This window comes from Schistocerca gregaria, chromosome 4 (genome assembly GCF_023897955.1).
Source record: "Schistocerca gregaria isolate iqSchGreg1 chromosome 4, iqSchGreg1.2, whole genome shotgun sequence".
In the NCBI taxonomy this organism is placed as follows: Eukaryota; Metazoa; Arthropoda; class Insecta; order Orthoptera; family Acrididae; genus Schistocerca; species Schistocerca gregaria.
Window position 1 is genome coordinate 392,627,798 of NC_064923.1, and position 25,540 is coordinate 392,653,337.

The 25,540-nt window shown below is 45.8% G+C and overlaps 1 protein-coding gene and 1 pseudogene across 1 annotated transcript in view; both read left to right on the forward strand.

The window, feature by feature from the left end:
* LOC126267006 (zinc finger protein 629-like) overlaps positions 1-25,540 on the forward strand; it is a 493,507-nt gene that overhangs the window by 212,416 nt on the left and 255,551 nt on the right. Inside the window, exon 3 of the mRNA XM_049971770.1 lies at positions 18,190-18,263. The gene's annotated coding sequence lies outside the window, so the exon portion shown is untranslated. The remainder of the gene's footprint in view (positions 1-18,189; positions 18,264-25,540) is intronic.
* LOC126268449 (5S ribosomal RNA) lies at positions 11,311-11,428 on the forward strand (annotated as a pseudogene).

Consider the following 25,540-nt stretch of genomic DNA (forward strand, 5'->3'; position numbering starts at 1 on the left):
AGTTTCGTGATGACAAACACGCCATAGTCGTTTCTTCAATTCTTGCGGATAACGCAACACACTTCTGGATTCATCATTGAAGCATAAGGGAGAACATCAAACAGAATAGCCCCTGAAGAGTCGCAGAAGACTGTTACTATAGCTTCACCGGCGCAGGGTACGGTTTTGAACTCTTTTTTTTTTCGGAATAGACGTAGCGTGACCCCACTCCATGGATTCCCGTTTTGTTTCCGGTTCGAAATGACAAAACCATGTTTCATCGTCAGTCTTGATGTTAGACAAAAAATTGCCGTGATCAACCTCACAACGACCAGGTATGGGTCAAATGGTTCAAAATGGCTCTGAGCACTATGGGACTTAATTGCTCAGGTCATCAGTCCCCTAGAACTTAGAACCACTTAAACTTAACTAACCCAAGGACATCACATACACCCATGCCCAAGGCAGGATTCGAACCTGCGACCGTAGCCGTCGCGCGGTTCCAGACTGTAGCGCCTACAACCGCTCGGCCACAGCGGCCGGCTAACGAGCAGGTAATTCCGCATAAATGTTGCTCTCTATGGTATTCATTTAGACGAGAGGAACCGGCGGGCACGCTCCCTTGAGTGACCCAAGTGGGGGACGAGTGTGTCGGCATTACCAACAGAGACTGCCACGTGTGCAGCGAGGTGTTTGCTTGTGATCGTCGATCACCTCGAATAAGTGTGTCCGCACGTGCAATCATTGCAGGAATCAGAGCTTTGTGCCACCGGCATGCACGTGGGAGATCGGACAGGTTTGCGCAACATTGTGGCGATTATGACAGACACCTTGCCCAACGACTCGCCGTGCTTTTGTTCGAGATTTCCGTAAACATTCTGCAGGCGCCTATGAATTGGGTTGCTTTGGTTTTCCGTCAAAACGAAATCAATGACAACTCTCTGCTTGAAACGCACCACTTTACACCTGTCCTATTAAAGGCTACGTATATCGCCGCCACCTATTGTAACTTCATGACACTATAGGGGCTGAAGCGAGACTATTCGATGATATCCCACAAGGAATTCTGCATTTATCAACTGAAACTGCCCGGGAAAAATGTGTTACATTACTTATTGAACGCCTCTCGTAGATTTGTGCACTAATTGCGGGTACATTGCACTGTACTTAGGTTTTTAATCGTAAGGGACCATCGCTGGAGCTGAATCTTTTACCTGCCAGCAGTAACTTCAAGAGCGTAAACCAGGGGTCGTTCAAGTTCACTAGTCGTAAGAAACTACCAAATTTCTCCGCAAGGATTAACCATAATATACCGTAGATCCATCGAGCAAACAACTACGGCCAGTTGTGGTTCGAAGAAAGTACAGGTCACAATCGTCTTTAAGAAAGATAGCGGAAGTGATCCGCAAAACTACCGTCCAATTTCATCTATACTGTAAAATCTTAGAACATATTCTGTGCGCAATTATAATGAGGTATCTACATCTATACTCCGCAAACCACTGTGACATGCAGGGCAGAGGGCACGTCCCATTGTACCGTTCATCAGGGCTTTCCCGTTGCATTCACATATGGAGCGCGGGAAGTAGTAGCATCCGTATAATACCCTGTCAGCCCAAACAGAGAAACTAATTTTAGTGTGCAGTTTTACGTTGTAATGATAACAGAAATGTTTAGGTTTAGGTGTTCGTTTTTCCCGCTCGCTGTTCGGGAGTGGAATAGTAGAGAGATAGTATGATTGTGGTTCGATGAACCCTCTGCCAAGCACTTAAATGTGAATTGCAGAGTAGTCATGTAGATGTAGATGTAGATGTAGATATACAATGTTCTTATAGATATCTTTTTTCAGGCACGTCTTTACCGTCTGTAGAAATATAAGATTTCTCATTGTTCCTCGTAATTTTCTTGGCATTCTGATTCCAATTTGATGTATCTCTTTTCTTTTCTATGATTTTATTTAATGATACAATACCCTTTGAAATACAACGTCGATCCACGATAGCGAGCTTCAAAATTACAAACAGCTCAACTTGTGAACAGAAAGACATCTGTTGCTATGGTAGCTGATGTACCACTTTACTCCAGAGAAAATTCAGCTTTGCCAAAAATGTGACGAACGACCTTCTTTTATGGAGGTCTTCAAGTCATTCAGGAGACGACGCAGAAGGTCCAGAACTGTTTTACAGGCGGTTAATCAGCGCTAAGAACGCGTGGCTCAGTTGCAGCCTCTGGCGGCAGCGAGGCGAGTACGTGGCGAGCGCCTGCCAGCGGTTCCGCCGTGCCGAGGGAGCTGAGCGCTCAGTCTCGGTCATTTTGATGTGCCCAGCGCTCGTTAGCGCTTTACGATGCCAGGGGGGGGGGGGGGCGTTTTACGCCGCCGGGACCTCACTCGTGGGCTAATTACGAGCTGTAAAGGAGCACTACAACGGCCTCTCGATGCAGTTTTCCGTATTGAAAGACACTGTTGCAGTTTATCTTCAGTATATTAGTCCTCACTGCAGGGTGTGCCTGCAGCATGCCTCGCGAAATCTAAACGAGGCTACGTACGACTCATGTCACCTATACAGGCCAAACCGGAACTGCGCAGACTGACTTTCGTAGGCTGTTAAAAGAAATTTTCCATGTATTTTAGTATAAGGCACTTACGGTCTCCTGTGGTTCGTTAAGTAATAATATAAGTAATTATGATATATTTGGCGTTGTTACCATAATTATCTTCTTTTCTCTGGAAATATTTTCACGATAGTGAAAAATCCTGTAATACGCAATCAGCCGGCCGTTGTGGCCGAGCGGTTCTAGGCGCTCAAGTCTGGAACGGCGCTGCTGCTACGGTCGCAGGTTCGAATCCTGCCTCGGGCATGGATGTGTGCGGTGTCCTTAGGTTAGTTAGGTTTAAGCAGTTTTAAGTCTATGGAGCTGATGACCTCAGACGTTAAGTCCCATAGTGCTCAGCGCCATTTGAACCATTTTGTGCTGTGCTGCTCTCAGGAGACTGAAGAAACGACTTCAGCGTACTCGTCGCCACAAAAATGCAAACGAACTACTTCTCAATGACAACGCAAGGCCTCACACAAGCCTGCGCACCCGAGAAGAGCTCACAAAAGTTCATTGGACTGCTCTTCCTCATCTGTTCCACACAAGGGACCTCGCACCTTCTGACTTCCATCTGTTTGGCCCAATGGAAGATACAATGCGCGGGTAGCAGTACATGGGCAGGTTACTGATGCAGCAAAACATTCGCTCCGACGTCGACCAATAGAGTGGTATCATGCTGGTATACAGCCCCTCTCAGTAAGGTGGCGTAGGGCTGTCGCTCTGAACGTAGTTTATGTTGACAAGCATGGTTTTGTACCCAGAAGAGTGGGGAATAACATGGCGCATTGGAATCCTTAATAAAGCCAACCTGCTTTCAGAAAAAAAAATGCGTTGCTTTATTCTTAACGCTCATGAGCACCGACGAAGAAAGGGTAGGAATGGTCCTCATCTAGAGGGAGTGTAATACAGTAGTGTACTACATGTACACATAAATAAGAAAACACTACTACAATTACTGTTCATCTAACTTAGAATCTCCACAAAACCGTTCAAATGGCTCTGAGCACTAAGGGACTTAACATCTGAGGTCAACAGTCCCCTACAACTTAGAACTACTTAAACCTAACTAACCTGAGGACATCACAGACACCCAGGCAGGATTCGAACCTGCGACGTAGCAGTCGCGCGGTTCCAAACTGGTGCGCCTAGAACCGAATTACTGTTCATCTAACAAAATCTCCATAGATGAGTAGCATCTCCACCCTCTCTTCGTCAGTTGACATAGTACTCGCAGACACCTTCAACTGCATGCGGCTGACAGAATGACCGGTGTGCAGTTGGGTTGTGTTTCCATTTGCTTACTGACATCTCCAGTAAGTAGACGAGTTAAATTTCCCTGGGTATCTGTTCTGTCTGATACTACAAAAGAGGCAGAGACAGTAGTGTGTTCCGTTTTTAATTAAGTCATGAGCACTGTAGTGGCACATCTTGTAATGTTGTTATTTGATATAGCAACATCTCTCACATCTTTATACTGTAGCGATAAAAGATGATCTTGGAGAAACATGATTTTAATTAGTAGTGTAGGAAGAACGGCCTACTGTACCCGCATTTTTTGACGTATGGAAGGCGAAATGGCAGCGCAGTGCATTAACAAGACATCGTCTTTACTTGCGAAGGACAAGTCGTTTGCACTTTGCAGTCGCCCTTTGGGGATGCTGTGGACTCCTGAGAAGAAGGGGCCTGCCTACAATGGTGTGGCCCAGCTGCATTATATAACCTGTCACTTACTTACTGTCATTCAACGAGTTATCATGTTCAGACTGGTTACGAGCGTGTAGTAAATAAAATGATCTTCACACTCGATGTTGCAATAGTTTCTTAGAAACGTTAAATGCAGAAGAGTTCTTTAAACGGTAGTTACGTGATTTCGTAGCTAGTAGATACGAGTTCTCTTACAGCCATCGGCCCCTCTGCAGAAGAAAAAGAAGTCCCACGGTACAGCATAGCAGGAAGGCAACGGTGAAGTCGGAATATGGCAACAGTAGTAGCGAACAGCATCAGGGTGACGGATCTATTCATGAAGTAGGTGCCCTCAGCAACGCAAAACTGAGTGAACTGTACCATTGCAGATTCATAGCTGATAGGATCCCGTTAAAAGCAAGAAGAATACTAGTAAGTGTAATAAAGTTCTCTCGATAGTATCGAACCCCTTTCCCTACATGGCTCTTGGAGGGCAGTAGCGGGACAATGAGGCCAGATCTCGGAAGACGACCCCTGCTCTCTTTGCCCCCGACTCTTCTCTCAGGCCCTTAATTTAAGAAAAAAGAAAACTGTCAGTGCGGTAGAATGCCATGCGGAGTGGGGGAGGGGGGCCCGGATTCGATTCCCGGCCGGCTAGGAGATTTTCTCCTCTCGGGGACAGGGTGTTGTGTCCTTTTGATCGTCATTTCATTCTCATCTACACGCACGTCGCCAAAATGGCGCCAATTAAAAAGACTTACACCAGACGACCGGTTTACAAGATAGGAGGCCCTAGCCACTAGCTCATTTCAATTCGTGAATGGAACTCGGTGATACGTTTCTGAGCAAGTGCTGAGGAGAAATAGTGAATTACCAAATAAAAAATGTAGAGTGCTACATAAAAAAGACGTATTTTTTCATGTTTTTGTACAGGACTAAGTTAAAAAAAGGGAAGTCTTGCCAGTTGCTGCCATCCTGCTAGCTAAACAACTTTTTCGCGGCGTGTTTTTATTTAGCTTCTGGACAAAAAGTAATTTGGGACTAAAATCAATGAAACACCCTGTATGTGGATAATACATAAAGTTTTGTTATTTATTATCTTTCTCGCGGTTGCAGTTTTCATGGATACAGCTGTACATTAAACGTGTACGCTGCACCGAGAGTCAAGACGGCATCCCTGCCTATCTTGAGCAATGGACAACGAAACTGAATTAATCGCACGTACCTCAGAGTCAAACTCAAAGTTTATGTTCAAAACAACACAAGGTGGTGGAAGGAAATCGACAGCCATACACGGACAGAGTGAGACGTTTTGTCTTCGCTAGAAGTTTGGGTAGGCGACCGTGAATTATCCGCGGGGTTGTCGGTTTTTATTGGGTACAAAGGCCACAGATCGTGCCTGTGCCTGTGTGGGGCCGGGTCGCGCCCACACGGGACGAGTCTGGCCGCGGGATTGATTCCGGCGCTGGCGCGCTAATGGCACTCCGGCCGCGCTCCCACTCGCCGATTACGGCCGCCTCTGCCACCTCCGCGGGCGAGCGCGCGTGAAAAGCGCGGCGCTGCCGCCCCCGCTCCGCCCCCGCCACTAATTTGGAGGCCAGCTGCGAGCCAGTGACAGCACGCCCACGCCCCGACGTCCACCTCTGGTAGTTTTCCCTGGCCGCGTCTGCACGCCGCTTCGCTGCACTTCTTCCAGTTCGTTCCGATAAGCAAAGTCTACGACCAAGTTGTATCGAGACACTTAGCCTGCAGCAACACCCTTTCCGTACACCAGTATACACGCTTTGAAGTCCTGTAGGTGCCAGGGACTATTATTATTATTATTATTATTATATTGGTATGCATGAGTTACAACAGCAAACTTGTTTAACTTGTCGTCGTCGGTGTTGATGCTGCTGCTGTTGTGACCTTAATCCGAAGACTGGTTTGATGCATCTCTCCATGCAGCTCTGCCCTGTCCAAGCCTCTTCATCATGTTACATCATTAGTAATCTGCTTACTATATTCACCTATTAGTCTCCGTGTGCAATTTCTACCCCCCATGCTTCCCTACAGTATTAAATTGGTGATCTCTTGAAGTCTCAGAATGTTTCCATTCAACGGATCCCTTCTTGTCAGGTTGTGCCACAAATGTGTTTTCTCCCCAGTTCTGTTCAGTAGCTCCTCATTAGTTACGTGATGTACCCATCCAAACGAAGCATTCTTTGGAGCGCCACATTTAAAAATCTTCTCTTCTTGTCTAGCCTGTTTATCGTTCATGTTTCACTTCCATACATGGTACACTAAAGACAAATATCTGCAGCAAAGACTTCCTAAAACATAAATCGATATTCGATGTTAACAAATTTCTCTTCTTCAGAAATGCTTTTGTTGCCATTCCTAGTCTACATTTTATATTCTTTACTTCGTCCATCATCAACTATTTTGCTGCCCAAATAACAAAACCCGTCTACCAAGTATCTCGTTTAATAACCTAATTCCGTTAGCATCACCTCATTTAATTTCACCACAGCCGGCCGCTGTGGCAGAGTGGTTCTAGGCGCTTCAGTCTGGAACCATGCGGCTGCTACGATCGCATATTCCAGTCCTGTCTCGGTCATGGACGTGTGTGGTGTCCTTAGGTTAGTTAGGTTTAAGTAGTTCTAAGTTTAGGGGACTGATGACCTCAGATGTTAAGTCCCATAGTGCTTAGGGTCATTTGAACCATTTTGTTACTTCTTCGGAACCGAGAACATAATCTCTTTTATACTGGCGTATCTGCCTCTTGTGACATCTAGCGGTCAGTTACGCAGTACGTAGGTTGGTTGATTTTGGGGGAGGGGACCAAACAGTGGGGGTTGTTTTGAGGTCATCGGTCTCATCGGATTAGGGAAGGACGGGGAAGGAAGTCGGCCGTGCCCTTTAAAAGGAACCATCCCAGCAGCATTTGCTGGAGCGATTTAGGGAAATCACGGAAAACCTAAATCAGGATGACCGGACGCGGATTTGAACCGTCGTCTCCCCGAATGCGAGTCCACTGTGCTAACCACTGCACCACCTCACTCGGTCCGCATTACATAGGTGAATGAGGATACTCTGACGGGTTAATGTATTTTAACATAGCGGAAAAATAAATTGTTAACATTCTTTCTGAAAATAATTGTGTTGCCATTAATCGATTTGAAACGAGGACGATAAACAGTCCAGACAATTCTTTTGGAATGCACTAGTACATGAGTATGTTCTGACTGATGTCGAAGGACAGAGTAACTACTTACTGAATCGAATATGGGAGGCATGTAATTTATGCACAACTTGACTGAAAAAATTGCTCTGAGCACTATGGGACTTAACATCTGAGGTCATCAGTCCCCTAGAACTTAGAACTATTTAAACCTAACTAACCGAAGGACATCACACACATCCATGCCCGAGGCAGGATTCGAACCTGCGACCGTAGCGGTCGCACGGTTCAAGACTGAAGCGCCTAGAACCGCTCGGCCACGTCGGTCGGCACTTGACTAAAAGAACGGAATATTTGATAGGGCACACCCAGAGGCATCAAGGAAGCGTCTAATCGCAAATGGTGGGAAGGGCGGGGGGAGAGGGGAGAGGTTGAGGGCATTATAATAGCAAACCAATATTTGACTACGGTAAGGCGGTTCAAATGGATATAGACTGCAGCATTTACCAGAGATAAAGAGACCTGCACACGACAGACTACCATTGAGAGCTTAATTAAACAAGACTACATCATTCGCAAGCTATTACACTGCTTGACACTTGCTAGGGGACAACTGACACTTGCTGAGGAAGAACCACCGAAAATTACTACGGAACAACCGAGTAATAGTGGTAAAAGGAAATGTAGAGAGCGGGACGTGTTAATTGCAGCGCAGCCTGTGCACGAGCGTTGTGTGTGCATTCGACACCTCAACCACAACGGTGATAAACGAAGGTTGTTGCGGGTTAGTGTGACTTCCCGCGTGATACTGCCACATGTCTGCATGATATCATTTGAGTGTTCACGATCGTGGACGAGCCGATGGAAGGCCTGCTGCCTGTCAACGCGTCACTTCTGTTGCCACAGTAATGAGTATGTTCAAATTTGTCATCTGGAGATTTAAAAAGGAGGCTGAAATCAATGTGGGAAATCAATGCGAAAGCATGCCGTTACTCAAAGACGGACTACCACACCGCCAGAGGGTCGATACGTAGCACCCTAGTGACAAGACCAATGCTAGGTGTTTTGCCCGAGGTGAGAACAGAAAAATGACGGCCCCTCATTTTCACTACCGTCATTCTCCCCACCCCTCGCCCACCTCCAACATCCAACGGCACAACTTTTAATCATTAATTTAAAGTGACCAGACGTCCTCAGTTTTCATGCTTTGTCCTCAGTTCCTTCAAAACTAATTGAGAACAACAGGTTTTTTATTTTTTTCTCCTCATTTCCTCAATATTTTGCGGCTTCATATGGAATTAATTTTTGTCGCCCTTTGCCACCCCTAAAATGTCGCTTAGTCTTGCCTACTGGTACAAACGGCGCAGACTTCTGGCGAAAAGGAACAACATCTCAGGCTTAGGCAGACTGCTGCAGACCTTGCAAGCGCTACCCGGTAGACATGTCTCTGTCAGAATCATTTCGCACCGATTAAATCAGTCTAGCTTGCGCCTGCAAAACGCATCGCACTTACACCGCGCCATTCGATTAGAAACTTTCCGTTGGTGTAGGGAGCACGTCGGCTGCGGTCAGTAACAGTGGTCCAGAGTGACGTTCTCCGACGAACACCGCTTCACTGTGGCAAGTGACTCCGGTCGCCATTTAGTGTGAAGAGAGAGGGAAACGTATTAGACACCACAGAATGTTCGTGAATGACATAAATTTAGCCACGTGTTATGGTGGAGGCAGGCATTACGCACAATGGTCAAACACCGCTGCATATCTTTGCGCGAGGTACCGTTACAGAAGAGAGATTATTCTGTATCATGCGCATATGTTTAGAGGTGCAGCAGACTCCGACTTTCTGTTTATGGATGACAATGTCCGCCCACATAGAACCGCTGAGGTGTCGGACATATTGGAAAGTGAAGATACCGAACGTAACAACTGGCCTGCTACCGCCGCACCTAAAGCCTATAGTGCTGGGGTGTCCAATATTTTAACTTACCTGGGCCACATTGGAAGAAAACCAGTATTATTGGGCCGCACATAATATACTTAACACTAGGAGGAAAAATGCTATGGATCAGAATAGCATCGTGTATGGGAGTTTTCATATTGAAAGTATTCAATTTATCATAACTTTACATAAACAGAATTTTATGGAAATTTTTTAGCGGTCGTGTGATAGATGATCACATCTTGGGACGCTCTGACTCTTGCTTCGGACCGTATGCGGCCCGCGGATCGCGGTTTGGGCATCCCTGCTATAGTGCATGTCTGAAATGCTCTTTGCACACGCGTTTCTCAACGAACACACCCACCCCGTATCGTGCAAGAACTGAAGACCGCCTTCAGATAGGTGTGGGGCAGGACCACCTAAGGTTTCCTCCACAGTTTGAGAGCCAGCATGAATAACAGGTGCGAAATGTGCATTAATGCTCGAGCAGGGCATATTTCGTTCTGAGAGTATTTTATTCTTGGAGACTGACCTGTGTCCAACATGAACGTTATTTATATGTGTTATCCTGCTTTCCCATGTGGTAAAATCCGTGTCGTTTTTCGTTGTAAATTTAACTGAAGCGCCAAAGAAACTGGTATAGGCATGCGTATTCAAATACAGAGATACATAAACAGGCAGAATACGGGGTTGCGGTCGGCAACGCCTATATAAGGCAACAAGTGTCTGCGCAGTTGTTAGATTGGTTACTGCTACTACAGTGACAGGCCATCAAAATTTAAGTGAGTTTGAACGTGGTGTTTAGTCGGCATACGAGCGATGGACGCAGTATCTCCGAGGTGGCGATGAAGTGGGGATTTGGCCCGTGCGACCATTTCACGAGTATCAAATCTCCGACATCGCTGCGACCGGAAAAACATCCTGCAAGCAAGGGACTAACGACGACTGAAGGGAATTGTTCAACGTGACAAAAGTGCAACACTTCCACAAATTCATGCAGATTTTCATGGTGGGCCATCAACAAGTGAATGCGTGCCAACCATTCAACGAAACATCATAAATACGGGTTTTCGGAGCCGAAGGATTACTCGTGTACCGTTGATGACTGCTCGACACAAAGCTTTACGCCTCCCGGATGGGGCCTACGGCAAATAATGCCATATTCCCATTTCCATTTTTTTCCTCGCCTGGGCCCGTCAACACCGACATTGGACTGTTGATGAGTGGTAAAATGATGTCTGGTCGGACGAGTCTCGTTTCAAATTATATGGAGCGGATGGAAATATAAGGGGAATAGAGGCAACCTCATGAATCCATTGACCCTGCATGTCAGCAGGGGACTGTTCAAGCTGATGGAGGGTCTGTAATGGTGTGGGTTGTGTGTAATTGGAGAGATATGGGACCCGTGATACGTCTAGATATGACTCTGACATGTAATACATATGCATCCTGTCTGATCACCTACATCTGTTCCTGTCCACTGTGCATTCCGACGGAATTGGACAATTCCAGCAGGACAATGCGACACCCCACAAGTCCAGAATTCCTACAGAATGGCTCCAGGAAAACTCTTCTGAGTTTAAACACTTCCGCTGGCAACCAAAGACCCCAGACATGAAAATTATTGAGCGAATCTGGGATGCCTTGCAACGTGCTGTTCAGAAGAGATCTCCACCCCGTCGTTCTCTTACGGATTTATGGACAACCCTACAGAATTTATGGTGTCAGTTCCCTCCAGTACTATCTGATATATTAGTCGAGTCCATGCCACGACATGTTTAGGCACTTCTGCTTGCTCGCTGGGGCCCTGCACGATGTTAGGCAGGTGTACCAGTTTCCTTCGCTCTTCAGTGTACAACTCCACTTCTATAACGTGTACTGTGTTTCATGTCGATCATCATTGCCTGTGATTATTCGTGTCCGACAAAATCTCTGTTCCTTAGTAACTGTGGGCAACGGCCTTGCCGCAGTGGATACACCGGTTCCTGTGAGATCACCGAAGTTAAGCGCTGTCGTGCGTGGTCGGCACTTGGATGGGTGACCATCCAAGCCACCACGCGCTGTTGCCACTTTTCGGGGTGCACTCAGCCTCGTGATGCCAATTGAGGAGCTACTCGACCGAATAGTAGCGGCTTCGGTCAAGAATACCATCATAACGACCGAGAGAGCGGTGTGCCGACCCCACGCCCCTCCTATCCGCATCCACCACTGAGGATGACACGGCGATCGGATGGTCCCGATAGGCCACTCGTGGCCTGAAGACGGAGTGCCTAGCAACTGTCTAGCGGTGTGGATCTCGGAACTTAGCGATCAGCGGTGTCGCGCAGCCACCGTAGGCTCGACATCCCCGTTTGGCTGGGACAGACACTCGGCAGCTGGCCACGCCGCGGACCCGGCGGCGCCTCCTCCCACGCGCGCGTTGCCCAGCACTGCAGGACGCTACCCGACACTGGCTGCAAGCCGGCGCTGCCCGCCACGCCGCCAGCGCGTGCCGCCCGTCTCACGTCTCTCTCTCGCTCTTTTGTCTGCTCTGCTCGAGACCAGCACTGACAGACGACGCAGTATTAATAGGCGCCACCGCTCAAACCGGCTGGCTCCTCCACTTTGCTAGAACTGAAAATTTCAGCTACCATCTAATAAGCAAGATATATGAGACAGGCGAAATACCCTCAGACTTCAAGTGGAATATGATAATTTCAATCCCAAAGAAAGCAGGTGTTGACAGATGTGAAAATTACCGAACCCCCATGCACCATGGTTCTTGCCGTTGGTGGGGAGGCTTGCGTGCCTCAGCGATACAGATAGCCGTACCATAGGTGCTACCACAACGGAGGGGTATCTGTTGAGAGGCCACACAAACGTGTGGTTCCTGCATAGGAGCAGCAGCCTTTTCAGTAGTTGCAGGGGCAACAGTCTGTATGACTGACTGATCTGGCCTTGTAACACTAACCAAAACGGCCTTGCTGTGCTGGTACTGAGAACGGCTGAAAGCAAGGGGAAACTACAGCCGTAATTTTTCCCGAGGACATGCAGCTTTACTGTATGGTCAAATGATGATGGCGTCCTCTAGGGTAAAACTTTCCGGAAGTAAAATAGTCCCCCATTCGGATCTCCAGGCGGGGAATACTCAAGAGGACGTCGTTATCAGGAGAAAGAAAACTGGCGTTCCACGGATTGGAGCGTGGAATGTCAGATCCCTTAATCGGGCAGGTAGGTTAGAAGATTTAAAAAGGGAAATGGATAGGTTGAAGTTAGATATAGTGGGAATTAGTGAAGTTCGGTGACAGGAGAAACAAGACTTCTGGTCAGGTGACTACAGGGTTATAAACAGAAAATCAAATAGGGCTAATGCAGGAGTAGGTTTAATAATGAATAGGAAAATAGGAATGCGGGTAAGCTACTACAGCCGACCAGAGTGGCCGAGCGGTTCTAGGCGCTACAGTCTGGAACCGCACAACCGCTACGGTCGCAGGTTCGAATCCTGCCTCGGGCATGGATATGTGTGATGTCCTTAGGTTTAAATAGTTCTAAGTTCTAGGGGACTGATGACCTCATACGTTAAGTCCCATAGTGCTCAGAGCCATTTGAACCATTTAAGCTACTACAAACAGAATAGTGAACACATTATTGTGGCCAAGATAGATACGAAGTCCACGCCTACCACAGTAGTACAAGTTTATATGCCAACTAGCTCTGCAGATGACGAAGAAATTGAAGAAATGTATGATGAAATAAAAAAAATTATTCAGATAGTGAAGGGAGACGAAAATTTAATAGTCAAGGGTGACTGGAATACGTCAGTAGCAACAGGGAGATGGAAACGTAGTAGGTGAATATGGATTGGGGGTAAGAAACGAAAGAGGAAGCCGCCTGGTAGAATTTTGCGCAGAGCACAACTTAATTATACGAGTAGCTAACACTTGGTTCAAGAATCATAAAAGAAGACTGTATACATGGAAGAAGCCTTGAGATACTGACAGGTTTCAGATAGATTATGTAATGGTAAGACAGAGATTTAGGAACCAGGTTTTAAATTGTAAGACATTTCCAGGGGCAGATGTGGACTCTGACCACAATCTATTGGTTATGAACTATAGATTAAAACTGAAGAAACTGCAAAAGGTGAGAATTTAAGGAGATGGGACCTGGATAAACTGAAAGAACCAGAGGTTGCACAGAGTTTCAGGGACATCATAAGGGAACAATTGACAGGAATGGTGGAAAGAAATACAGTAGAAGAAGAATGGGTAGCTTTCAGGGACGAAATAGTGAAGGCAGCAGAGGATCAAATAGGTACAAAGACGAGGGCTAGTAGAAACCCTTGGGTAACAAAAGAAATATTGAATCTAATTGATCAAAGGAGAAAATATAAATATGCAGTAAATGAAGCAGGCAAAAGTAATACAAACGTCTCCAAAATGAAATCGACAGTAAGTAGAAAATGGCTAAGCAGGGATGACTAGAGGACAAATGTAAGGATGTAGAGGCTTATCTCACTAGGGGTAAGATAGATACTGCCTACAGGAAAGTTAAAGATACCTTTGCAGAAAGGGAACCAGTTGCATGAATATCAAGAGCTTTGATGCTAACCCAGTTCTAAACAAAGAAGGGAAAGCAGAAAGGTACGGCCAAACTTTCAGGAAACATTCCTCACACACAAAGAAAGAAAATATGTTATGTGGACATGTGTCCGGAAACACTTACTTTCCATGTTAGAGCTCATTTTATTACTTCTCTTCAAATCACATTAATCGTGGAATGGAAACACACAGCAATAGAACGTACCTTCAAACACTTTGTTACAGGAAATGTTCAAAATGTCCTCCGTTAGCGAGGATACATGCATCAACCCTCCGTCACATGGAATCCCTGATGCGCTGATGGAGCCCTAGAGAATGGCGTATTTATCACAGGCGTCCACAATACGGGCACGAAGAGTCTCTACATTTGGTACCGGGGTTGCGTAGACAAGAGTTTTCAAATGCCCCATAAATGGAAGTCAAGAGGGTTGAGGTCAGGAGAGCGTGGAGGCCATGGAATTGGTCACTCTCTACCAATCCATGGGTCACGGAATCTGTTGTTGAGAAGCGTACGAACACTTCGACTGAATTGTGCAGGAGCTCCATCGTGCATGAAGCACATGTTGTGTCGTACTTGTAAAGGCACATGTTCTAGCAGCACAGGTAGAGTATCCCGTATGAAATCATGGCGGTGAATAGAGGGAGTACAGTACATACTGACGAAATTAAAATGAGCTCTAACATGGAAATTAAGCGTTTCTGGACACATGTCCACATAACATCTTTTCTTTATTTGTGTGTGAGGAATGTTTTCTAAAAGTTCGGCCGTACCTTTCTGTGACACCCTGTAGTGGGTTTACACAAGGGCAATGTACTCGAGGACAATATTATGGAAATGGAAGAGGACGTAGATGAAGATGAAATGGGAGATACGATACCGCGTGAAGAGTTTGACAGAGCTCTGAAAGACCTGAGTCGAAACAAGGCCCCGGGAGTAGACAACATTCCATTAGAACTACTGACGGCCTTCGGAGAGCCAGACCTGACAAAACTCTACCATCTGGTGAGCAAGATGTATCAGACTTCAAGAAGAATATAATAATTCCAATCCCAAAGAAAGCAGGTGTTGACAGATGTGAAAATTAACGAACTATCAGTTTAAATAAGTCACAGCTGCAAAATACTAAAGCGAATTCTTTTCAGACGAATGCAAAAACTGGTAGAAGCCGACCTCGGGGAAGATCAGTTTGGATTCCGTAGAGGCAATACACAGCAATACCAGGCAATACTGACCCTACGACTTATCTTAGAAGAAAGATTAAGGAAAGGCAAACCCACGGTTCTAGTATTAGTAGACTTAGAGAAAATGTTGACAATGTTGACTGCAATACTCTGTTTCAAATTCTGAAGGTGGCAGGGCTAAAATACAGGGAGCGAAAGGCTATTTCCAATTTGTATAGAAACCAGATGGCAGTTATAAGAGTCGAGGGACATGAAAGGGAAGCAGTGGTTGGGAAGCGAGTGAGACAGGGTTGTAGCCTCTCCCCGATGCTATTCAATCTGTATATTTAGCAAGCAGTAAAGGAAACAAAAGTTCGGAGTAGGTATTAAAATCCATGGAGAAGAAACAAAAACTTTGAGACTCGCTGATGACATTGTAATTCTGTCAGAGACAGCAAAGGACTTGGAAGAGCAGTTGAACGGAATGGACAGTGCCTTGATAGGAGGGTATAAGATGAACATCAACAAAATCAAAACGAGGATAAAAGAATATAGTAGGAAATGAGACACTTAAAGTAGTAAAGGAGTTTTGCTATTTGGGGAGCAGAATAATTGATGATGGTCGAAGTAGAGAGGATATAAAACGTAGACTGGCACTGTGAAAGAAAGCGTTTCTGAAAAAGAGAAATTTGTTGACATCGAGTATTGATTTAATTGTCAGGAAGTCGTTTCTGAAAGTATTTGTATGGAGTGTAGCCATGCATGGAAGTGAAAGATGGACGATAAATAGTTTGCACAAGAAGAGAATATAAGCTTTCGAAATGTTGTGCTACAGAAGAATGCTGAAGATTAGATGGGTAGATCACATAACTAATGAGGAGGTATTGAATAGAATTGAGGAGGAGAGGAGTATGTGGCTCAACTTGAGAAGAAGAACCGACCGGTTGGTAGGACATGTTCTGAGGCATCAAGGGATCACCAATTTAGTACTGGAGGGCAGCGTGGAGGGTAAAAATCGTGTAGGGAGACCAAGAGATGAATACACTAAGCAGATTCAGAAGGACGTAGGTTGCAGTAGGTACTGGTAGATGAAGAAGCTTGCATAGGATAGAGTAGCAAGGAGAGTTGCATCAAACCAGTCTCATGACTGAAGACCACAACAACAACAACGTCGAAGCCGATGCTACAAATGGCAGAGCGTGATGCTGCGTCAGCAAACTCGTGGTAGATCTGGTCACCACACTATCTTACAGTCCCACCGCAAGTTGCAGACACTCGTCTCTTTGTAGTTGATACCTGTGTCAGCCTGCTACAAAGGGATAACTGTTTAACATCTACATATACGAGGTGTGGCTATAACATAACGGAACTACTGCTCTAACACATATTATTTCGGAAAGATAAATATTTAGTAATTGCTACCTCAATGTGCTCTCTTCCTCTGTCCCTACAATGCTCCAGGTGGAATTTCCATTGGTGAAACAGTGCTGGAAGTCTTCTTCTGTGAGCTCCTTGCTGACGCGTGCCGGTGTTTCCTTCATTACTTGAACGGCCTGAGATCTTGTGAGTTACTCAACGAGCACACCCATCCCATATCGTGCAAAAACTAAAAACCACCTTCAGAGAGGTGTGGGGCAGGATCACCCGAGGTTTCCTCGACATTTTGGGAACGAGCATAAATAACAGGTGCGAAATGTGCGTTAACGCTCGAGGAGGGAATATTTCGTACTGAATGTCTTTTATTCTTGGAGTCTGACCTGTGTCGAACATGAATGTTATTTATATCTGTTATCCTGCTTTCCCATGTGGTGAAATCGGTAAAATTTTTCGTTGAAAATATACACTGAAGTTCCAAAGAAACTGGTGTAGCCATGCGTATTCAAATACAGAGATACATAAACAGGCAGAATACGCGTTGCGGTCGCCAATGCCTATATATAAACAACAAGTGTCTGCGCAGTTGTTAGATTGGTTACTGGTGCTACAGTGGCAGGCTATCAAGATTTAAGTGAGTTTGAACGTGGTGCTATAGTCGGCGCACGAGCTATGGACACAGTATCTCCGAGGTGGCGATGGAGTGTGGATTTTCCCGTGCGATCATTTCACGAGTGTATCAAATCTCCGACAACGCTGCGACCGGAAAAAGATTCTGCAAGCAAGGGACCAACGACGACTGAAGGGAATCGTTCAACGTGACAGAAGTGCAACCCTTCTGCAAATTGTTGCAGATTTCGATAGTGGACCATCAACAAGTGGCTGCGTGCCAACCATTCAACGAAACATCATCGATACCGGCTTTCGGAGACGAAGGATTACTCGTGTACTCTTGACGACTGCTCGATATAAAGCTTTACGCCTCCCGGATGGGGCCTACGGCAAAAAATGCCATATGCTCATTTCCATTTTTTTTTTCCTCGTCTGGGCCCGTCAACACCGACATTGGACTGTTGATGAGTGGTAAAATGTTGTTTGGTCGGAAGAGTTTCGTTTCGAATTATATGGAGCGGATGGAAGTATACGGGTATGGCGTGAACTTCATGAATCTTTTAATTGACTTTGGGGAATAGAGTAAAGTTATTTGGTGCTGGGTCAGGCAACTAAGGTGAGTAGACTAACAATAGGATGCTGCACTTCGCTAGAAACCTCTTAACAGACAATACGCTATGAGCCGATGCATTGTCTTGATGCAGAACCCATGACTTGTTCTCCCACTGCTCAAGTCGTTTCATTCTTATTCAGCCGGCCGCTGTGACCGAGTGGTTCTAGGCGCTTCAGTCCGGAGCCGCGCTGCTGCTACGGTCGCAGGTTCGAATCCTGCCTCGGGCATGGATGTGTGTGATGTCCTTAGGTTAGCCAGGTTTAAGTAGTTCTAAGTCTAGGGGACTGATGACCTCAGATGTTAAGTCCCATAGTGCTCAGAGCCATTTGAACCATCTTTCTTATTCACTCACTGAATCCCGGCGTTAGTACAAATTTTCATTCGTCGCTCCGGTCTGCCTGTATACATCTTTTTAATGTGTCAGTGGAAAGTGTTTTTTTGTGTAAACACTATAAGAAACGATGTCACAAGTTATTCTTTTTCCTTACAGATTCAGAAGTTTGAGGAAAATTGCGACGCAGTACGTCGAAATTGGCCTGCACTGATTCTACTTCAGTATCAGAGGTGAGTTACATTGGCACTATGTGTTACTTGCAACTAACTTGATAGTAACATTCTGTTAACAGAAGCTAAATAATCAACTGCCCTGAGTAATCGACAATAGCTCATTATTTTTACCTTATATGGCTTCCTGAATCTCACAACATTGCATACAGACGATGCAATACCTGACATGGATCTCTCGACTCTACACATTTGTGCATAGCTTAAGGACTAGAGTTATAATGAGGACAATGACTTATCGGTGCAAAAAACCACTTGAAATCTTTCTGAACGATCCAAACATTGTTACGAATTTTCTACTGTGTCTCTACAAAAAATGCGGCTCTTTGCGAGCGTATCCGGAAAGTAATCTCGGTTTTAATGTAGCGCGTGGAGTACACTGATTCACCGAGGCGATAGGCCGGTGAGAAACTGCGATAGCGAAAATGCCACATTGCTTCTTCGTCGCCTACAACAACCGTACAAAATGAGAGCTGCAATTGAAAGTTGTGAAATTCGTTCGGTAACAATGTTTTAGTGGCGAAAATCTCCAAGCTGCTGTATTGTATAAGAACGGAATTTGATTGGTGAAGTTTTTGGGCCTCATGGCACTTCCGATAACTGACGAAAGATCGTTTTCAGATCCTAATGATATCACTATAGAAGAGAAAACGGAAGATTCTTCACCAGACACAAAGGTTCTGATGACTTTAGTAGACGCTAAACGTCAGCATCATCTGCAAAAATTCCAAGAGGGTGGCAGATTGTGTGCTAAATCGTGTATACATACACTACTGGCCATTAAAATTGCTGCACCAAGAAGAAATGCTGATGATAAACGGGTATTCACTGGACAAATAGATTATACTAGAACTGACATGTGATTACATTTTCGTGCAGTTTGGGTGCATAGATCCTGAGAAATCTATACCCAGAACAACCACCTCTGTCCGTAATAACGGCCTTGATACGCCTGGCCATTGAGTCAAACAGGGCTTGGATGGCGTGTACAGGTACAGCTGTCCATGCAGCTTCAACAAATTACCGCAGTTCATCAAGAGTAGTGACAGGCGTATTGTGATGACCCAGTTGCTCGCCCACCTTTGACCAGACGTTTTCAATTGGTGAGAGATCTGGATAATGTGCTGGCCAGGGCAGCAGTCCAACATTTGCTGTATCCAGAAAGGCCCGTACAGGACCTTCAGCATGCAGTTGTGCATTATCTTGCTTAAGTGTAGGGTTTCGCAGGGATCGAATGAAGGGTAGAGCCACGGGTCGTAACACATCTGAAATGTAACGTCCACAGTTCAAAGTGCCGTCAATGCGAACAAGAGGTGACCGAGACGTGTAACCAATGACATCCCATAGTATCACGCTGGGTGATACGCCAGTATGGCGATGACGAATACACGCTTCCAATGCGCGTTCACCGCGGCGTCGACAAAAACGGATGCGACCATCATGCTGCTGTAAACAGAACCTGGATTCATCCGAAAAAATGACGTTTTGCCATTCGTGCACTCAGGTTCGTCGTTGAGTACACTATCGCAGGCGCTCCTGTGTGTGATGCGGCATCAAGGGTAACCGCAGGCATGGTCTCCGAGCTGATAGTCCATGTTGCTGCCAACGTCGTCGAACTGTTCGTGCAGATGGCTGTTGCCTTGCAAACGGCCCCACCTGTTGACTCAGTGATCGAGACGTGGCTACACGATCCGTTACAGCCATGCGGATAAGATGCCTGTCATCTCGACTGCTAGTGATACGAGGCCGTTGGGATCCAGCACGGCGTTCCGTATTACCCTCCTGAATCCACCGATTCCATATTCTGCTAACAGCAATTGGATCTCGACCAACGCGAGCAGAAACGTCGCGATACGATAAACTCCAATCGCGATAGGCTACAATCCGACCTTTATCGAAGTCGGAAACGTGATGGTAAGAATTTCGCCTCCTTGCACGAGGCATCACAAGAACGTTTTACCATGCAACGCCGGTCAACTGCTATTTGTGTATGAGAAATCGGTTGGACACTTTCCTCATGTGAGCACGTTGTATGTGTCGCCACCGGCGCCATCCTTGTGTGAATGCTCTGAAAAGCTAATCATTTGCATATCACAGCATCTTATTCCTGTGTGTTAAATTTCGCCTCTGTAGGACGTCATCATTGTGGTGTAGGAATTTCAATGGCCAGTAGTGTACTCAGAACAGCCTTATAATACATCCTCGGGGAACCCCAGATATCAGTTCTGTTTCACTCGATGACTTTCTGTCAGTTATTACGAGCTGTGATGTTCCTGAAAGGAAATCAGGAATACATTCGCACAACAGCGACACTACTCCATAGGCAAGTAGTTTGATTAGAAGACGCTTGTTAGGAACAGTGTCAAAGGCTTCTGAAAATCGAGAAATATGAAATCAAGTAGAGATGCCCTGTCGATAGCTCTCATAACTTTGTGCGAATAAGGATTCAGTTGCGTTTCACAAGTACCATGTTTGTTGAAACCTGTCAGTAGGCTCAAGGCCTGACGGCGGGCAGGTATGGATCATGGTTCTCCTGCGTCAGTGAAGACCATGTTCTCAGGGGGCGACTATCAGACCAGATGCAGAAGAAACGTAACATCCTCGCTGCGGCAAAATCCGACTCAGATGATGTACTCCTCTGACCGGTTGCTCCTTCAAGCTAGGAAATGACTCGTTACAGATGGACTCCCTCTTGACCCTGGCACGCAAGAGCAGGGGTAAGTGTCATCTGGCTTGGTAGCTTCGACGTTCGGTGGCCGGCCTGGGCCGGAGCTGGTGGAGTGGAAGCGCCCCGTCGGCTCCCCGGGTCCCGGAGGCGGTGCTGATGCTTCCGCGGCGACGCCGACGTCCACGTCCACCTCCGCCACCGCCGCTTTATCTGGCTGCGCCCGCAGCTGCCGGGTAGGGCGGATGCCTGAGGTTTCCTGCCCTGCTGTGGCCACGGCTCTCGTAACTCACTTCCCTTGCTACACACACACAGTACCAGCGAAATTTCTCATTCCTTCCAAAGTCAACTATTCCGTTGACTTTCCGACAGTCAGATTTCATTAAACTGGAAGTGCCTGTTGCGTTTATGGCGGCGGACGGAAGTATACACTGACGGAAAAAAATCGCAGCACTGAAAAATAGGTAATGCAGAGAAATGAAATTTCGAGTATACAGCTATATAGGTAACATAATTAAATGATTAACACTGCAAGATCACGGCTTAATGTAAGCAGGGATAAGGTATTTCAAATGTGAAATGCTGGTAAGAGGGGTAACAGCCAGAATGTTCAATGCAAGCATGGAAAGAAGCGTGCATTGTGTTGTGCACGTGTCAGATATCAATTCATGGGATGGAGTTCCATGCCTGTTGCACTATGGAGTTCCATGCCTGTTGCACTATGGAGTTCCATGCCTGTTGCACTATGGAGTTCCATGCCTGTTGCACTATGGAGTTCCATGCCTGTTGCACTACGGAGTTCCAGGCCTGTTTCTTTTGTTCGGTCTATACAGAGATGGTTAAAGCTGTTTGTGGATAACGATAGAGTTTTCATCCGATGGTGTGTCATATGTGCCCGATTGGAGACACATCTGGTGATAGAGCACGCCAAGGCAACATGTCGACACTCTGTAAAGCATGTTGGGTTACAACAGCGATATGTAGGCGAGCGTTATTCTGTTGGAAAACACTCCCTGTAATGCTGTTCATGAATGGCACCACAACAGGTCCCGTCACCAAATTAACGTAGAAATTTGGAGTAAGGGTGGGGCGGGGGGGTTAACCACGTGTGTGCTCCTTTTGTAATACAAAATCGCAACCCACACCATAGTTCAACGTTTAGATTCAGTGTGTGTGACTCGCAGACAGGTTGGCTGCAGACCCTCAACTGGCCTCATTCTATGCAACACACGGGCAAGAGTGGCACCGAGCCAGAACCAGCTTTCATCAGAAAACACAACAGATCTCCTCTCTGCCCTCCGAAACACTTTCGCTTAACTAAACTGAAGTTGCAAATGGTGGTGGTTTGGGGTCAATGGAAAGCAGGCTACAGGGCGTCTGGATCATAGCTGTCCTTGAAATAACCGATTTGTAACACTTCGTTGTGTCACTGTGGTGCCAACTGCTGCTCAAATAGCTGCTGCAGATGCAGTACGATGTGCCAGAGCCATACGCCAAACACGATGGTCTCCTCTCTCGGTAGTGCCATGTGGCCGTCCGGAGCACGGTCTTCTTGCGAGCATACAGCGAGTCCAAAAAGTATTCGTCCAGTTGTAATTTTTTCAAACAACTAAGTATACGTCACGTGAAAGGAAGGAAACATAAAATGTGAACATCCAGTCATATGCAATGAAACCTTGTAAGTCATTTTCATTGATAGAGAAGGAAATAAATACATCCATAGCAACAACAAATTTGACAAAGTGGAGAAAATGGAGAATTTATTCAAGGGCTACTTCAAAAAGGGTTTGTCCATTCATTTTTTTTTTCAGTCTGAAAATACGATTTCCGTTACAAAAATTAATATTTAGTGGGGTTCCCCTTGGCAGCTATTACTGCTTGTAGTAGTCTGGGCATCGGCTGGATCAAGTTTGCCGTCAGAGGGGCTGGAATTTTGTCCCAATCGTCTTGAAGTGCTTGTTTTAGGCCTCTCGTGTTAGGAATGTTTTCTCCTGATGCTATCTTCCAGTACTTTCCGAAGGTGTTCAGTAGGATTAACGTCTAGACTCTGAGGAGGGGTGTTGAGTTGTACAGGAGCCGCAGCCTTGTATTTAGAGCCGTATGCTTCGGGTCGTTATCTTGTTGAAAACTTTAATTTCCTTGCAGACCCAATTTTTCGGCTCTAGCATTCATATTGTCCTTTAAGATGTTGATATACATTTGGTGATCCATTGTACCTTCAATGAAATGTAATTTTCCACCACCTGCAGCACTCATACAGCCCCACACCATCAGGGAGCCACCCCTGTGTTTAACCGTTAGCACAAGATTGCGTGGCAGTATCTCCGCATTCTTCTTAAGCCACACCATTCGCCTTCCGTCCGACCAGAATACGTCATATTTAGTCTCATCAGAAAATATTACTCTGTTCCAGAAGTCTTCCTTTTTGAATCTATGTTCCATCGCAAAGCGAAGACGTTCCTTTCGATTCTGTTAACTGACCCAAAATTTCTTGCACGCTACCCGGCCGTAATACCCATACGTTTTGAAGGTGTTTCTGATTGTGTTGGCACATACTCTCTTTTCCCTAGCCTCTAACTCCCCAGCCAACTTAAGGGGACGCTGATTTTAGGTTTCTTCTTCATTTCCCTCATGATAAATCTCAAATCTGCATCAGTCAAAGTGTGAGGGCGTCCGGTACGTGGTTGGTTTCTTAATGATTTTGTTGCGCAAAATCAATCTAGTATCGACTGAACCATCGATCTAGGTCTACCGACTACTTCAGCAATCTCTTACGAAGATTTTCACTCATTATGTAAGCGCAGAATAAGTTTCCTTTCGATCAGCGTCGTCTCACAACCCTTATGGCCCAAGGCCCTAATTTTCATTGTATCGGCGGCGTTCAGAACCACAACAGGCGATAGGGTTGACTCTAGTGTGTGCCGTGGGTCAGCGTTATAGTTTAATCATTGCGCGCAGAATTTCGGCATGTTCAGATGCTGGACGAATACTTAATGAACTAGCTCTTGTATTACATTTTCTATTTTGTTAACCTTGCTGTTGATTTGGATGTGTTTCTTTCCTTGCTCTTCAACAAAAATGTCTTACCGAGATAATTCTTACATGACTGCCTCTTTAGATTTTGTATACATTGCTTTTCGTGCTACACAGACTTTGTTTTCTGAAAGATATGCAGCTAGACGAATACTTTTTGGACTCAGTGTACATTCTGGTGACCATCGCTGCCAGCAGTCTTGCTACATTCCTGCCAGGTATTTCTGCAGTAAAGCAGAAGGAGCATCCAGCATAGCATAACACTATTTAACAACCTCCTCCAAGCTCAGTGAGGTGCTGATAATGTCTTTGTCGCCGTAAAGACATTCTTCGCTAACATCAGCTCACTAGCGCTATTCTATCGCGACTGGCACGAAATCTGGACAGACATCGTCTTTCCGATGTAGAAACACGCCCCACAACTTTCGTTTATGTCGCACAACTCCTCCTTAGCGCTGCGATTTTCTTTTGTCAGTGTATTTATCCTAGTTTTCTTCATAGCTGGTTAAGAGACACTGTGATTGTAACGTACGTTACTGAGGAAGGATTTACAGCCACCTCATCAAATGAATTTCTCGATTGTAATGAGTGATGCAGTAAAGAACTCATGGGAACCAGTGCAAGTGATCACGTAGTAGGACCTCCTTCAAACATAGCGAGATTTTACTACCACATCGGCATGTGTAACCTGCAAACTACGGTACACTGCTTCGGATAGGGTACTTTGTTCTAAACGTCAGCGGCTTTCCACCCCATTCCATTCGCGCATTAAGCGAGGCTGAAAGTGACAGTCTGTGTCGCTGGACGCGATAGGATGGAGCAGCAGTATTATCACACAGACTGTCTCGCATACCAGTTACCTAAGTTTACACAAAAAACGCTTACAGGAACAGTTGCATTTCTCCCATGTAATCTAAATTCCATTAAAATATTTGTTACACTAGTTATGCCTACGTCTTTTCGTCCACGAGACTTATAGGACAGTAGATACCGGCGCCCAGGCTGATGGTGTATCCCTTAACTCCCGGGAAACACTGTAGAGCTCTAAACTGTCACCTGACGACCCAAATACGTGCTTATGGAAACTCAGAGAGCTTCGTGATTGAGGCGAAGAGTATCGAGCAAATAGACCATATATGTCATTCTTAACGGAGAAAAATATATAGACATCAAAACAGCACAGTGTAGAGTGTGCTGAGAAGTAACTATTAAGAAAAAAAATCGTCCGAGCGAGGTGGCGCAGTGATCAACACACTGCACTTTCCTTCGGGAGGACAACGCTTCAATCCCGCATCCGGCCATTCTCGTTAGGGTTTTCCGGGATTTTCCTAAATCGCTTCTGAAAAATATCGCAATTGTTCCTTTGAAAGAGCACGCCCGGGTTCCCGGGTTCGATTCCCGGCGGGGTCAGGGATTTTCCCTGCCTCGTGATGACTGGGTGTTGTGTGATGCCCTTAGGTTAGTTAGGTTTAAGTAGTTCTAAGTTCTGGGGGACTAAGACCATAGATGTTAAGTCCCATAGTGCTCAGAGCCATTTGAACCATTTTTTTGTAAGGACACGGCCGACTTCCTTCCCCAT